Raw genomic sequence first — 16,506 nt, 5'->3', positions numbered from 1 at the left:
TGGGTGGACCCCACCTCTTCTGAAGCCCTCCTTTGGCCTATATTTACACCTCCGATCGGAAACCCTTCCATGATATCTAGAATCGCGAATTTATCCACCGTTCCGCCGCCGCAACGCTTCCGAGATCGGGAGCGTCAGGAGACCTCTTCCCGGCACCCTGCCGGAGGAAGGATTGACCTCCGGGAGCTTCTCCACCGCCATGGACGCTTCCCGGACGTGTCGTGAGTAGTCCTCCTTGGACCATGAGTCCATGACCAATAGCTATGTGATGTCTTCTCTCCAATCTTGTGCTTCCATGATTAGCCCTTGTGAGCTGCCCTACATGATCAAGGCATCTATGTAATTTTCCTACTATTTCTATGCTCGGTTTGCTCGGATCCGATGGATTATGAGATTATGTTCAGATTGTTATGAGTTATATATTTCATTGTCCTTTTATATTATGTTCTTTAGTGATTCTTGCATGTTCCCCATTGCTCTTTATTTCTTTGGCCGAGTAGTAGATTGTAACTCCAAGAGGGAGCGTTATGCATGATTGTGGGTTCATGCCCCCTGATGTATAGCTTGAGTGACAGAAACATGAGTCTAGGGGATGTGTTGTTGCCACCAAGGAGAAAACCACGGTGTTTGTGACCACGGCTGCAAGGATTGTTTACCTTACGCATAGTTCGTTAATGCAGTTGTCCGTTGCTTTGAGTTTCACTTTGGGTGGGGCTCGCAACTTAATACCAGCTAGATGTTCTGGGTAGATATCTCAAGGTGGATGATTAGTAAGTAGATGCTGATGAATAAACGGTCTACTTGTCTTGGCATATTGTCCATTACTATCGAGCCTCTAACTTTCAGGTAGCATAATTAGCATTGTGGTGCGTTTATAATTCTGTCAATTGCCCAGCTGTAATTTGTTTACCGCATCATAGTTGTTTATCGTTTTTTGGGAGAGAGACATCACTAGTGAACATCATGTGACTCCGGTCCATATCACCACCATTGCTTACACCTCCACCATTTACTTCTTTCATTTACTTTTCCCTTGCAATCACTATCACTATTCATTGCATGTGTTTTGATCCTTCGCAAACTACAAGGTTGGAGAGATTGACAACCTCTCTGTACTCGTTGGGAGAAAAATTATTTGTTGTGTGTGCATGTCCACGTCTTCTGCTAGCGCCAGAGCAGCGGACACCTTCATGTTGATCCTCGGAGACCTCCTAGTTCGATAAACCTTACAGTCTTCGTGTAAGGGAAGCTTGCTACTGACTACATCTCCATCTTCCACTTGGGGTAACCAACAAGGGGCGAGAAGTATATTCATCAACTTGTCATCAATTACTTTACTTTATTGCTAACCGTTAGCCATACTAGTAGAAGTAATAGTTGGCGAGCCGACTTCATGAAGGCACGTACTCAAAATGTCCGGGTCGAGAGATATGAAGTCTCCGATAAGTTCTTCTGTTGTAAGATGGAGGAGAATGGGTGTGTCAACGAGCACATACTCAGAATGTCTGGGTTGCACAACCACTTGTCTCAACTGGGAGTTAACCTTCCAAATGACTCGGTTATCGACAGAATCCTCTAGTCTCTTCCACCTAGCTATAAGAGCTTTGTGATGAACTACCACATGCAAGGGATGGAGAAGTTCAATGCTGAAATCAGCGGAGGTGGAAATCAAGAAAGAACATCAAGTGTTGATGGTGAATAAGACCACCAGTTTCAAGAAAGGCAAGGGTAAAAAGAACTTCAGGAAGGACGGCAAAGCAGTTGCCGCGCCCGGTAAACCAGCTGCCGAGAACAAGCCAAAGAGTGAACCCAAGGCTGCGACTGGGTGCTATTATTTCAAGGGAAACGACCGCTGGAAGCAGAACTTTCCCAAGTACTTAGAGGATAACAAGACCGACAACGTCAAAGGTATAGATGATATACATGTTATTGATGTGTACCTTACCAGCGCTCGTAGTAGCTCATGGGTATTTGATACCAGTGTAGTTGCTCACATTTGTAACTCAAAACAGGAGCTGTGGAATAAGCGGAGGCTGGCAAAGGACGAGGTGATGATGCGCGTCGGGAATGGTTCCAAGGTCGATGTGATCGCCGTCGGCATGCTGCCTCTACATCTACCTTCGGGATTAGTTTTAAACCTTAATAATTGTTATTCAGTACCATCTTTGAGCATGTACATTGCATAGGGATCTCGTTTGATGCGAGATGGCTACTCATTTAAATCTGAGAATAATGTTTTTCTATTTATATGAGAGATATGTTTTATGGTCATGCCCCGCTGGTCAATGGTTTATTTTTAATGAATCTCGAATGTGATGTTACACATATTCATAGTGTGAGTACCAAAAGATGTATGGTTGATAATGATAGTCCCACATACTTGTGGTACTGTCGCCTTGGTCATATCGGTGTCAAACACATGAAGAAACTCCATATAAATGGACTTTCAGAGTCTCTTGATTTTGAGTCATTTGACACATGCGAACCGTGCCTCATGGCCAAGATGACCAAGACTCCATTCTCCGGAACAATGGAGCGAGTAACCAACCTATTGGAAATAATACATACTGATGTATGCGGTCCAATGAGCGTTGAGGCTCGCGGTGGCTATCGTTATGTTCTCACCCTCACTCGTGACTTCAGCAGATATGGGCATGTCTACTTAATGAAACACAAGTATGAAACCTTTGAAAAGTTCAAGGAATTTCAGAGTGAGGTAGAGAATCAACGTGACAAGAAAATAAAGTTCTTCCAATCTGACCATGGAGGAGAATATTTGAGTCACGAGTTTGGCACACACTTAAGAAAATGTGGAATTGTTTCACAACTCATGCGACCTATCACACCTCAGCGTAACGGTGTGTCTGAACATCATAATCACACTCTATTGGATATGGTGCGATCTATGATGTCTCTTACTGATCTACCGCTATCATTTTGGGGATATGCATTGGAAACTGACGCATTTGCTTTAAATAGGGCACCGTCAAAATCCGTTGAGACGACACCTTATGAATTATGGTTTGGCAAGAAACCTAAGCTATCGTTTCTGAAAGTTTGGGGATGCAATGCTTATGTCAAGAAACTTCAACCTAAAAAACTCGAACCCAAATCAGAGAAGTGAGTCTTCATAGGATAGCCTAAGGAAACTATTGGGTATACCTTCTATCTCAGATCTGAAAGCAAGATTTTTGTTGCCAAGAATGGATCCTTTTTAGAGAGAGAGTTTCTCTCGAAAGAAGTGAGTGAGAGGAAAGTAGAGGTTGATGAGGTAATTGTACCCCCTCTCGAACCAGAAATCAACGCACCACAGGAAAATGTTTCTGGGGTGCCTGCAACGGCTAGGGAGGAAGTTAATGATGATGATCATGAAACTTAGGATCAAGTTGCTACTGAACTTTGTAGGTCCACGAGGACACGTTCCGCACCAGAGTGGTATGCCAATCCTGTCATGGAAATCATGTTGTTGGACAACAGTGAACCTTCAAACTATGAAGAAGCGATGGCGGGCCTAGATTCCAACAAAATGGCTTGAAGGCATGAAATCCGAGATAGGATCCATGTATGAGAACAAAGTATGGACTTTGGTGGACTTGCCCGATGATCGGCGAGCCATAGAAAATAAATGGATCTTTAAAAAGAAGACTAACGCGGATGGTAATGTGACCATCTATAAGGCTCGACTTGTCGCTAAGGGTTATCGACAAGTTCAAGGAATTGACTACGATGAGACTTTCTCACCCGCAACAATGCTGAAGTCCGTCTGAATCATGTTAGTAGTTGCCGCATTTTATGATTACGAGATCTGGCAAATGGACGTCAAAACGGCATTCCTTAACGGTTGAGAATTGTATATGATACAGTCGGAAGGTTTTGTTGATCCTAACAATGCTGACAAGGTATGCAAGCTCCAGCGCTCCATCTATGGGCTGGTACAAGCATCTCGGAGTTGGAACATTCGCTTTGATGAGGTGATCAAAGCGTTTGGGTTTGTACAGACTTATGGAGAAGGTTGTATTTACAAGAAAGTGAGTGGGAACCCTGTAGCATTTCTCATATTATATGTGGATGCCATATTGTTGATGGGAAATGATATAGAACTTTTGGAAAGCATAAAGGCCTATTTGAATAAGTTATTTTCAATGAAGGACCTTGGAGAAGTTGCTTACATATTAGGCATGAACATCTATAGAGATAGATCAAGATGCCTCATTGGTCTTTCACAAAGCACATACCTTGACAAGATATTGAAGAAGTTCAATATGGATAAGGCAAAGAAGGGGTTCTTGCCTATGTTACAAGGTGTGAGGTTGAGCACAACTCAATGCCCGACCACGGCAGAATATAGAGAAAAGATGAGTATCGTCCCCTATGCTTCAGCCATAGGCTCTATTATGTATGCCATGTTGTGTACCAGACCTGATGTGAACCTTGCCATAAGTTTGGTAGGGAGGTACCAAAGTGATCCAGGAGTGGATCACTAGACAGCAGTCAAAAATACCGTTAAGTATCTGACAAAGACTAAAGATATGTTTCTTGTTTGTGAAGGTACCGAAGAGCTCGTCGTAAAGGGTTACGACGATGCTAGCTTCGACACAGATCCGCATGACTCCAAGTCACAAACCGGATACGTGTACATTTTGAATGGTGGGGCAGTTAGCTGGTGCAGTTGCAAGCAAAGCGTCCTGGCGGTATCTACATATGAAGCGGGCTACATAGCTGCTTCACAAGCAACACATGAAGGAGTCTGGATGAAGGAGTTCATCACCAACATAGGAGTGATTCCTAGTGCATTGGGCCCGATGACTCTCTTCTGTGACAACACTGAAGCTATTGCCATTGCCAAGGAGCCCAGGTTTCACAAGAAGACCAAGCACATCAAGCGCCGCTTCAACTCCATTGGTAGATACATCCAGGATGGAGATATAGATATTTGTAAAGTACATACGAATCTGAATATCGCAGATCCCTTGACTAAACGTCTTCCACGAGCGAAACATGATCAACACCAGAACTCTATGGGTTTTCGATTCATCACAATGTAACTAGATTATTAACTCTAGTGAAAGTGGGAGACTGTTGGAAATATGCCCTAGAGGCAATAATAAAGTGGTTATTATTACATTTCCTTGTTCATGATAATTGTCTATTATTCATGCTATAATTGTATTAACCGGAAACCGTAATACATGTGTGAATACATAGACCACAAAGTGTCCCTAGTGAGCCTCTAGTTGGCTAGCTCGTTGATCACTAGATGGTTATGGTTTCCTGAATATGGACATTGGATGTCATTGATAACGGGATCACATCATTAGGAGAATGATGTGATGGACAAGACCCAATCCTAAGCATAGCACAAGATCGTGTAGTTCGTCTGCTAGAGCTTTTATAATGTCAAGTATCATTTCCTAAGACCATGAGATTGTGCAACTCCCGGATACCGTAGGAGTGCTTTGGGTGTATCAAACGTCACAACATAACTGGGTTATTATAATGGTGCACTACAGGTATCTCCGTAAGTGTCTGTTGGGTTGGTACGAATAGAGACTCGGATTTGTCACTCCGTGTGACGGAGAGGTAACTCTAGGCCCACTCGGTAATATATCATCATAATGAGCTCAATGTGACTAAGGAGTTAGCCACGAGATGATGTCTTATGGAACGAGTAAAGAGACTTGCCGGTAACGAAATTGAACAAGGTATAGGGATACCGATGATCGAATCTCGGGCAAGTATCACACCGGTAGACAAAGGGAATTGCATACGGGATTGAGTGAAACCTCGACATCGTGGTTCATCTAATGAGATCATCGTGGAACATGTGGGAGCCAACATGGGTATCCAGATCCCGCTATTGGTCATTGGCGGAAGAGATGTCTCGGTCATGTCTGCATGGCTCCCGAACCCGTAGGGTCTACACACTTCTGGTTCTGGGACGCTAGAGTTTTTATGGGAATTGTATATGTGGTTACCGAAGGTTGTTTGGAGTCCCGGATGAGATCGCGGACGTCACGAGGAGTTCCGGAATGGTCCGGAGGTAAAGATTTATATGTGGGAAGTCCAGTTTCAATCGTCGGAAAAGTTTCGGGGTTTATCGGTATTGTATCGGGACCATCGAAAGGGTACCACAGGTCCACCGGGAGGGTCCACCTGTCCCGGAGGGCTACATGGGCTGAAAGGGGAAGGGAACCAGCCCCTGGTGGGCTGGTGTGATCCAAGGGAGGAGGCCCAAGGTGCAAGGGGCGAAACCCTAGGGTGTGGTGGCTGACTTGGGTGGCAAGCCACCCCCTAGGGTGCCGCCCCTCCTCCTCCTAGGGCTGCCGCACCACCTAGGGTTTCCCTAGGGGTGGCCGCACCCGCTCTCCCTCCATCCTATAAATAGTGGATGAATTGGGAGGGCTGCACACACACGTCTCTCTCTCCCTCGGCAGAGCTCTACCTCTCCACCTTTCCTCCTCCGCGGTGCTTGGCGAAGCCCTGTCGGAGAGCCACAAACTCCATCGGCACCACACCGTCGTCCTGCCGGAGTTCTCCCTAAACTTCTCCTCCCTCCTTGCTGGATCAAGAAGGAGGAGCGTCCCCGTGTTGTAGGTGTGTTGAACGCGGAGACACCGAACGTTCGGTGTTTGATCGGATCGCCGCGAGTATGACTCCATCAACTGCGTTCATAGTAACGCTTTTGCTTTGCAATCTTCAAAGGTATGAAGATGCTCTACCTCTCTCCTTGCTGGTTTATCCTAGTTAGATCTTGGTGTGACGTAGGATATTTTTTGAATTATTACTACGAACCCCAACAATCCCCACCGCCAGCTACCAGGTGTGGCGGAGAGATCGAGGCGTAGCCTGAAGTTCAGCGAGCAGGTCAGGAAAGCTTGTGTGGCACCAAGCGCCACTGACCACTTCGCGGAAACAACTCCAGAGGAATTGCGCACACACGCAATAAAAGAAGATATGGTTTGAGTCCTCTTCCGTCGCACAAAGTGGACAAATGCCATCCCCTTGTCCGTTCCGCTTAAGGACCTTGGTACTAGAGGGGAGGTGTCCATGAAGCCACTGCCAGAGGAATATCCTGATCTTCAAGGGGAGCCTAATTTCCCTGAGGGCCGCGAAAGGCTCGATGCTCGGGGATGCCGCTATTGCCTGGTATAAGGAATTTGTAGAGAAGCATCCTGATGGCTCTAATCGCCAGGAGATACGATCGTCGGGCCGATCCAGGTCCGGTGCATGAAGGACGATGTACCACAGGAGGTCTTGCCAGGCTAGCATTTCCATCGGCCCGAAAGGGCGTCTAAATGCGAGGCGCCCTATGTTGATGAGGGCCTTCTCCATGAAGATTCGTGGGACGACCGCAATATAGAATAGGATTGGGAATCGAGCAGCAAAAGGGGACTCACCGGCCTAGAATTCAAACTAGAATAGGGTAGATGCGCCAGAGCCAACCTCGATAGAGGTCCCAATGCGCAGAACTGGGAGCAACTGGATGAGGGATTGCCACAACTAAGAACCTCCAAACCGCTCGCAGAAGGCAAGAGGTTGGCCACGTAGGTACTTATTTTGAATAATGTGGAGCCAAAGGCCTCCCTCACCCCGTGAAATCCTCTAGAGCCAATGAGTGAGTAGGGAAATATTCGTACGCTTGGAGAACATGATCCCCAAGCCACCCTGGTCGTGCGGCTTGCATATCTCCAACCATCGAACCATGTGGTACTTCTGCTTATCCCCGTCGCCGGCTGAGAAGAAACATGCCTGTATAGTGGCGATCTCGTGGTGAAGGGTCTCAGGCAGGCTGTAAAAGCTCATCAAGAAGAGCAGAAAGCTGTAAAGGGAGGAGTTGATGAAGACCGTCCTGGCAGCCTTCGAAAGCCACCGTCCTTGCCATGGTTCAATACGGTGCTACAATTTGTCAACCGTAGGTCGCAACTCTCATACCAAGAGGCGGGAGTCACTGATAGGGATTTCCAGGTATGACCTGGGGAAGGATCCCAGCTGGTAGTTAAGGCGGTCGGGGATGCTCTGGGCCGCGGCAAACGAGTATCCCAGGACCATGACCGCACTCTCATTGAAGTTTATTTTGAGACCGGACATCTACTGGAAGCAGAGAAGAAGGAATTTCAGGTTTGAGATGTCATCGTCCGAGCCCTCAACCATGATGATTGTGTCATCCGAATAATGCAGAAGAGATACGCCAGGATCACCCACCAAGTGTGGGACAATGCCGCGTATGTGCCAGGCCTCCTTGGCCTTGTCCAGGATATAGGCGAGCGCATCGACCACCATGTTGAACAGGAATAGGGAGAAATGATCGCCCTTTCGAACGCCACACAAGGAGGGGAAGTAGGGACCGATCTCTCCATTGATGTTAACAGCAGTACGACCAAAGGATACCATGTGCATCACCCGTGTCACCCATGTGTCGTCGAATCCCTTGCGCATGACAACTTCCCGAAGGAAATCCCAGCTAACAGTGTCGTACGCCTTATGAAAGTCTAGCTTCAGAAAGACGGCCTTGAGGTTCCTAGAGCGGACCTCATGGATGGTCTCATGGAGGACGAGCACCCCATCCAGGATGAACCAGCCGTGAATGAAGGTCGATTGGTCGGGATGGGTGATCCTATCAGCGAGAATGGTCACACTATTGGCATACCCCTTTGCGAGGATGCATAAGATGACATCGATCACCGTGATCGGCCGGAATTAACTGATATCAGCAGCACCTAGAACTTTGTAAATGAGAGTGATAATCCCGAAGTTTAGGTGGGCGAGGTCAATAGATCCCACAAAGAACTCGTCAAAGATGGCCATGATCTCCGGTTTAATGGTGTTCCAAAAGGACTGGAAGAACTTCACCCGCGAGCCGTCAAGACCCAAAGTAGAGGTCGGGTTCATGCCCTTAATGGCTAACCACACCTCCTCCTCTGAGAACAGAGCTGTCAGGCCTAGGTTCTTCGTCGCAGTAACACACCGATTGGCCAGCCAGATGCCGGGGGCTAGGGACACCCCTCCTCGAGGGGAGGGGAAAACAAGGCTTTATAAAATCCATCTACGTGAGTGCAGACATCCGCGGGCCGAAGGAGCAGAGAATCCACGTCCCAGAGCCAGGGAATGGAGTTCTGGCGGTGACGACCATTAGCTATGGCGTGGAAGTAAGCCGTATTGGCGTCTCCCTTTAGGACCCACTTTTGGGTGCCTCGCATCCTCCTATACGCAACCTCGTCAGCATATATAACAGACAGCTGGTCCTCAAGATCTTAACGCAAGAGCCATTCGTCGGCAGACAATCCCGAGCAATCAGCCCGAAGGTCAAGAAGCTGGATGGATGACAAGAGAGTCTGCTTCCGCATTCGTAGATCCCGCTCGAAGTTCACGCCCCAACCCTTCATGAATTGGCGGGAGCGCTTGGTGCAGATCTGCCACGCATCTATAATGGAGGGCGTGTGAAGGGGGGGGGGGGGTAAGACGGGCCTCCCTCCATTTATCGCCTACCGTCTCAACAAACCCGTTCTGGTTGAGCCAGAATACCTTGAACCGGAACCAGAACCGGGGGGGAGGAGCTGTGGCGGCCGCTCGTCCTCGGAAGAAAGGAGGAGGGGGACATGGTCCGATCCAATCCTAGTGATCGCCTTCAGCGAGGCAAGGGGGCAACGCAACTCCCATTCAGGGGAGACTAGCACCCCGTCGAGGACGAAGTGAAAATGCCTTATATTGAATAGAGTTTGGTGGGTGAATAGGAGATTTTTATAATTTCATCACTGAGGAAATTCCTAGTGAGGAAAGTCCTCGGTCATGAACTCAGTGCAGCGGAAATAGTACATAGTAAGCAGATGAAGATTAACTCAAGTGAAGAATTTGAGATTTAGGAAATTCAGAGAAATCCTTCACACAAATTCTTCAAACAATACAAATAAAAGTCTTCAACATAAACTTGAGGAAATGAGAAGGTTGAAGAAATAGAACCCGTAGCTTGATGAAGACAGTTGTTGATGATGCAGTTCCAAGTGCTGAGACAGTTGTACATCTAGTTTGGAGCGGCTTTGTATTGAAACCAAAGGGAACACAGTCCCGTGAAACATAGTCCCTACCGTATTCTCCTTGAGCTAAGGACACACAGTCATCACCCAACACTCGTGGTAAGTCTTCAGGGCAGACTTCCAAACCCTCACAAACTCAGTCATCCGACGATCCACAATTGACTGCTGGATGCTCTAGACCATGACGCCTAACCGTCTGGAGGATACACAGTTCTCAAAGGTAATAAGCGTCGGTTCCACACATGAACAACTTCTTTAGTGATGCTCAATCATTTGGGTTTTGGTTTGGGTTTGGTGTTTGGGGTATTTCCTCACTTGATGATTTTCTCTCGAAGACTCTCAGGACTTTGGGTTGTTCTAAATGACAAGTGTCAGTTTCTCTCGAAGCAGCCAACCAGCAAGTGGTCGTGGGGGCGGCTATTTATAGCCTAGGAGCATCCCGACATGATTTGACATAAATTCCCTTTAATAATATGATCGTTGGGTGGATAAGATCTGTGAGGTGGCGCGTGGCGCGGCAACGATCGGAACTTTCAACTCTGGAAGTCCTCATGTCTCTCATATTCCTCACTTTGAGGCTTTGGTAGACTTAGGCTTGGGTTGAGCATCATGAGGAAATTCGTTCCGTAGTTTTACCACGACCCCCTTTAACCGTACGGTGTTCCTATGACTCAAGTGTAAAGAAAGTGAAATAGAAAGAGTGAGTTTTCACGCTTCAAAGGCTTTGAGTGTTTTCTTCAGGACACACCGAATTTATCATCTTAAATATCTTCATGAGGAATATCAATTTATTTGCGATCAAAGTCTTCAAGGAATGACCAAAGTCTTGACCCGAAGACATTCATTTTTAGGGGTCGATATTCATCGAATAACTCAAACTCCTCAGCAATTTATAGCGCATGTGTACACTCACAAAATATCAGTCTCTTAACCTATAAGTCTTCAAACCACCAAAATCACTAAGGGGCACTAGATGCACTTATAATCTCCCCCTTTTTGGTGGTTGATGACAAATAGGTTAAGTTTTCAACGGGGATAATAATATGAGATATAAGTACAGAGTTTGAGGAATTTGAAGTCAAGATACACAGAAACTCCCCGTGAAGATGTGCATATTTTGAGGAATTTGCTTTGAACAACATATGCACATTGATGATTTATATCATGGAGATCTCCCGATGTATCTTGCAACTCATGCATGCATTTGACATATAGTACGAGGAATTTGAAATGCATGATGAAAAATGGTGTCTGACGAATTTCAGCATGCCTGCATTAATTAACTTGAGAAATAAGCATGCGAAGAAAAACGTTCAAAAGAGTCAGAACACCATCAGGCTTAAGTTACAACTCATTATATCAAAAACTTCAGAAGAACCAAGAGTTTGTAACTTAATAAAGTATATAAGCCCATAATGAATCCCGCTTGAGGACTAACTGTCATATTTCTCCCCCTTTGTCATCAAGTGACGGAAAGGAACAAAACTACGGACTAACAACCTTGAAGAAATTCACTTCTTTGTTGATGTAGAGGCATGAGCATCCTTGGAGGCAGTCTTCTTTCTTGGACCACTTGCAGTATCCTTTGGTTCTTCATCTCATTCTGTAGTGCGAAATGCAGAAAATGAATTGTCCTCCAAGCCTGGAACTGGAATAGGGTTGAATTTCTTCTTTGGAGGCCACAACCAATCAAAGTCTTGAGTAAATTCCATTACTTCAATTCCTCGGGAGTCTTCAGGTGAGCCAAGGTGGCCCAAGTGCGATCAAATACCTCATAAAGATAATAATGATTTTTATTTACGACATTTTGAGTCTCATTGAGGGTTTTCACAATGGCACCAAATTGGCTTTTGACCCACTTGTGATTGCGATCGACTCTCTAGTGAAGACTGGGGAGAAGCTCTCTCTTAGTCATCACCCTGGGGGTAGTTGGGCTTGAGGGTTCGTGAGTAGCAGTGTCGCCATACGAGGAACATGAGCCATCCTTGGGAAATTGGGCATCTAGAGGCCAATTTCCTTCATCAATCACGGACTTGCCTTTGCCTTCAACTGGTTCAAAAGATTTCTTGATGACTTTGATAGGCAGCAGATAGCCGAGGTGATTCTAAAAATCAGCTTGATAGTTGATGCCAGATCCGTTTCTGATGAATCTCATGATCCAAGGTGCATAAATCTTCAGCTCATACGGTGTCAAAGCGTTGTTTGCCAAAGTCCTCAAGAAGAAATCATGAAGATTCGTAGGGATGCAATGAATGACATTGAACATGATATTCTTCATTGTCATGCCATTTGATAGGAGCGAAGGAATATGACAAGATTCTATAGACAGTCCTCGGCTCATACTTCAGATCCTTCACCAGGAATCTAGTCCTTGGAGGTTGGCCGTGAGACAAAGGCTTCATGAGTACTTCCATGAGCTTGTTTGGTAGTTCTTTTTCATCATATATTCTGACTGCATCCTCTGAAGGAATTGATATTGGAAGAGCTCGAAGCTATTCTGTGCCTGGAGCTTTGTAACGAGTGTCCTGAGTCATCCAGTTCAAGACCCACGTGTTGACGTCGGTGGGGTCGCCTGAGATATGCAGTGTGGCATAGAATTGAAGAATTCTGTCAGTATTCCAATCACTGATATCTGTACAGAATGGTAGTAGCCCTGCTTCGTGAACAACATTGAGGATTGGAGGGAAGCAAGGTATTTTCTCCATGTCAAAGTGAGGAATGTGAGTGTGATGACATATCTTGTTTCTTTCATAGAGCACAGAAGCATAGTAGTGGAGTTGATTTCTAGTCCAGAACTTTCTGTGCTTGATGCGAAGCCTATCGTAGGGATTTTCTCCTGTGAAGTAATGATGTTTATCATAGAATGCTTCCTTCTGAAACTTCGGCCTCTTGGAGAAGGGTAGATGAGACTTTGGTTGAATATTATGCTGCTGTTCATCTTGAGGAGTTGTGCCCACCACAATTGTAGTTTCAGGATTTACCACTAAATTGCAGTTTCAGCATTTTGAGAAGGAGCATTTTCTTCAACAGGAGCATTTTCTTCAGCTTGAGAAATTTGCTAAACTCAGGAAGCAGGTGCAGTTTTTGGTGCTGCATTTTGTTCAGCTGATGCAACTGATTGTCGGCCTTGTGTTCATTCCTCATGTGTGCTCTTTTCATCAGAGCGAGTCAGAATCTCAGTCGCAGCCGGAGTTTGAGAAATTTGAGCTCTTCTTGGTGAGTTTAGGTGAGCCTCTTCCCAGAACTCATCCTGGATCACAAGTGTGTTGTATCCAATTTCTTCATCACCCTCCTTTTCTTCAGTAGTCATTGGAGGTGTTTTGACTTGAGGAATATCATGAGCTTGAACTTCCTCATCCATTCGTGTGGATGCACGAGAGCGTTTGTCTGCCATTTCTTCATCCTCTTCTGGAATAATGTATTCCTTACCGAATAGAACAATCATATACGATGGTGCCACACTTAGAGGAGTAGCATCCAATGGAACTGATGAAGACTCTGAAGGCATAGTCTTCACATGTTTTGCCTCTGAGGATTCTGAAGTCATTGAAGCTTTTCTCTTCTTAGCTTCTTTTTCGGCAACTTTGGTTTTCCTAACGTCTGCTGCAGACAGATGGGTCATTTTCTTCATCCTTGAAGACTTAGGTGAAGGAGCATTTTCATTAGGCATTGCTTCATCAGTGTCAGGCCTGGCAGATTCTACAGCTGGAATATTCTGAGGAATTTCTTCAGCTGCTGGTTCTTCATTTGCATTATCCTCGGCCATTTGCACAGTATAGCTTGGCTGAGGTTTTGTTGGATGCTTTGGAGCTGCTATTCTATTCATCAACTTCAGCAGTTGCGGCTTTGACGAAATGCATTTTGGCTCCCTTTTGATCAGCATTAAGACTTGTATATCTGTCAGTGAGAGTCTTTAGCTCAGCCTGAGTAGAGACAAGTTTCTCAGGGGATAGGTTGAGGAGATTTTGCTTCAAGAATTTCTCCTTTTTGATCTTTGCAAGCCTAGCTTGTTTGGCTTGTTGATCCTTCCATTTTGCTTCATTGATGAAAGTGGCAACCATATGACTGACTCCAGGAGGAAGCTTCATATCATCAATTGGAGTGTTTGGATCCCCATGCCAAATATCAATGAAGTTTAGCAATTCCTTCGGATCCAGCGCGAGAGGAATGGTGTTACCAGTGGCTTGTGCCACTCGTTCTTGCTTGTTTTTTATGATGGCTTGAAGAGTTTCATCATCATATTCTTCACTTCCCTCTGATGAAGAAGGAATGTTGACTACTTTACCTGGGCTAGGCCTGGTACCTCGACCAGCAGTCATCTTAGTCTTCAACATACTTGGTGAAGATTTTGAAGCTGAGCCAGTTGCAGATGGTACAGAGGTACTCGGGTTCTCAGATTGAAACTTAGTGAGCTCCTTTTGCGGAGGAGCTGAAGACTTTGTTGTAGTTGAGGATTTTGTAGTCGTAGCTACTTTCTGAGGAAGTTTCTCTTTTGATACTGATGTTGAGGCTTTTGGCTTGAGACTTGGTTTCTTCACCAGGGCCTTCTTCTCAGGATTTTCTATAGCAGAGGCCTCAGCAGCTGAAGAAGTGGCAGCAGTAGCTGCAGCAGTGGAGTCCTCATTGAATTTTGTGACATCAGCTTTAGCCTTTTTTCTGTAGCTTAGACAAATATTTGTCTTTTTCATCAGGGTAATCCTCAATTGTGGCTATGCTTGAAGGATGTGCTGCTTGTTGTTCTCCCTGTGGAAACCTTTTGCAGGGAGGCTTGATGGCAAACTTCTTGGCATATTTTGGAGTGACATGTGTGTACTCTTTCCACTCCTTTGCCCATCTGCGTTTTATCTTTTGAAGCCTTATCTTGCACTTCGCCATGGTCTCTTTACCATGAATTTCCTCATTAGGTGTACAGTACTTAGCATAGATCTCATTAGGGATCTCAATGGCAGTGTTCTGTTCTAGCTTCTTGCCACCTTTCTGTTTTCTATCTTCCTTCATTTTATTCAGCTGAGGTTTTTGCTGAGGAATTTGTATTCTTAATGATTGTGAGGACACAGGTAATGTTTCTTCTAGAAATGCTGCAAATGTGTTAAGTTGATGAGAACCTAGTGATTCATCAGCTCGCATTTTGTACCCGTGAATAGAGTATAGGTGCGAAGAATTTGGAGAGGTCATATGCGTTCTCATGTTTGAAGAAATTGAAAAATTTAAGTAAGTTGAGGAATTTGACCAGTAAGTTGAGGAATTTGACTAAGCATTGTAATCTTGGGTTCCACAGTTGTGCAGATTTAGAAATTTACACAATTGAGGAATCTCGTGAAGAATTTAGTGACTTAGTGAAATTCATCAAGTGTTCTAGACATGGTTGTGCACAGCTGAGAGAACTTCTGAGGAACAATTGATTTCACGAATCTAAAGGGAATAAATAGATCAACAGGGGCACTAAAATAGGATTTTATTTACCCTGTGTGAAGAACACGATGAACTGAAGCAGTAAAAAGAGGAAGTTCTTTAGTCCAGATCTTCAGTGCCATAACTTGGCGACTGAAGACAGCTACGACGACGGTGGAGGAAGATATTCCGCAGTCGTCGTGAGTATGGCGATGGCAAGGGCGAGGTAGTGAAGCTTTTTCTAACTGGTGATGAAGATGCTAGTGGCGGCGCTAGGGTTTGAGATCGAGCGGAGAAGACGAGAGGAAGAGAAGAGTTTTAACTGAGGGGGGGTAAGGGGCTATTTATAGCTCAGGTGAAGAACAGTTTGGATGAAACTTTTGGACCAAACTGCCCTTGCCCCCTCGTCTCCGCATGACACATGTTACCCACGATTGAAGCGGTGGAGATCATGGTTATCTGAACGTGAGTAGTGGGTGCGGTTCATGTGGTAATGTTAAAAATAAATTTTGAATTTTGAGAATTTTGTTGCAAAGTCCTCATCTGACAAGGACTCGGTGAGGATTTTGAACAAGTGTCAAACAGAACGCATATGAAGAAATGAGAATAGGATGGGTTGAGCTTAGTATAGAAGGGAGTCGGGTCCGATCACATTCACCTCGAATAAATTCCAAATTGAAGACTGAGCAATAAGTGAATGTTGTTGAGGACATTGAAAGCTCATTATAATATATATATATTCAGATGAAGATCATCTCAAAAAGTTTTAATGAATTTGAATATTTTGAAAATTTTGAAGATATTGAAAATTTGAGGTTTTTGTGACAAAGTGTCAGATTGAAGAATTTCAACTTTGAAGAATTTCAAAGTTGGGTGGTGGCGTAACCCAACGTATAAGAATGATGATTTTAGGTGCCGCGTACAATTGTCGTAGGGCCCTAAGAACCAAATTCTTCATTGATTTCTTCACACTTAGAGAGGTATTCTTCATTGATTGAAGAAAATCGTTACTTTGTGTGTTGAACATCTAAGTCATCAATTTTGCATAAGTGTTAGGATGTGTGCATGTTTACAAGACATTCGA

At 45.0% G+C, this 16,506-nt stretch overlaps 1 pseudogene; it reads right to left on the bottom strand.

Moving 5' to 3' along the window:
* Nucleotides 1-6,813: 6,813 nt before the first annotated feature.
* Nucleotides 6,814-9,598, bottom strand: LOC123427934 (annotated as a pseudogene).
* Nucleotides 9,599-16,506: the final 6,908 nt, after the last annotated feature.

This window comes from Hordeum vulgare, chromosome 2H (genome assembly GCF_904849725.1).
Source record: "Hordeum vulgare subsp. vulgare chromosome 2H, MorexV3_pseudomolecules_assembly, whole genome shotgun sequence".
NCBI lineage: Eukaryota > Viridiplantae > Streptophyta > Magnoliopsida > Poales > Poaceae > Hordeum > Hordeum vulgare.
This window is presented reverse-complemented; position numbering and strand designations above follow the sequence as displayed.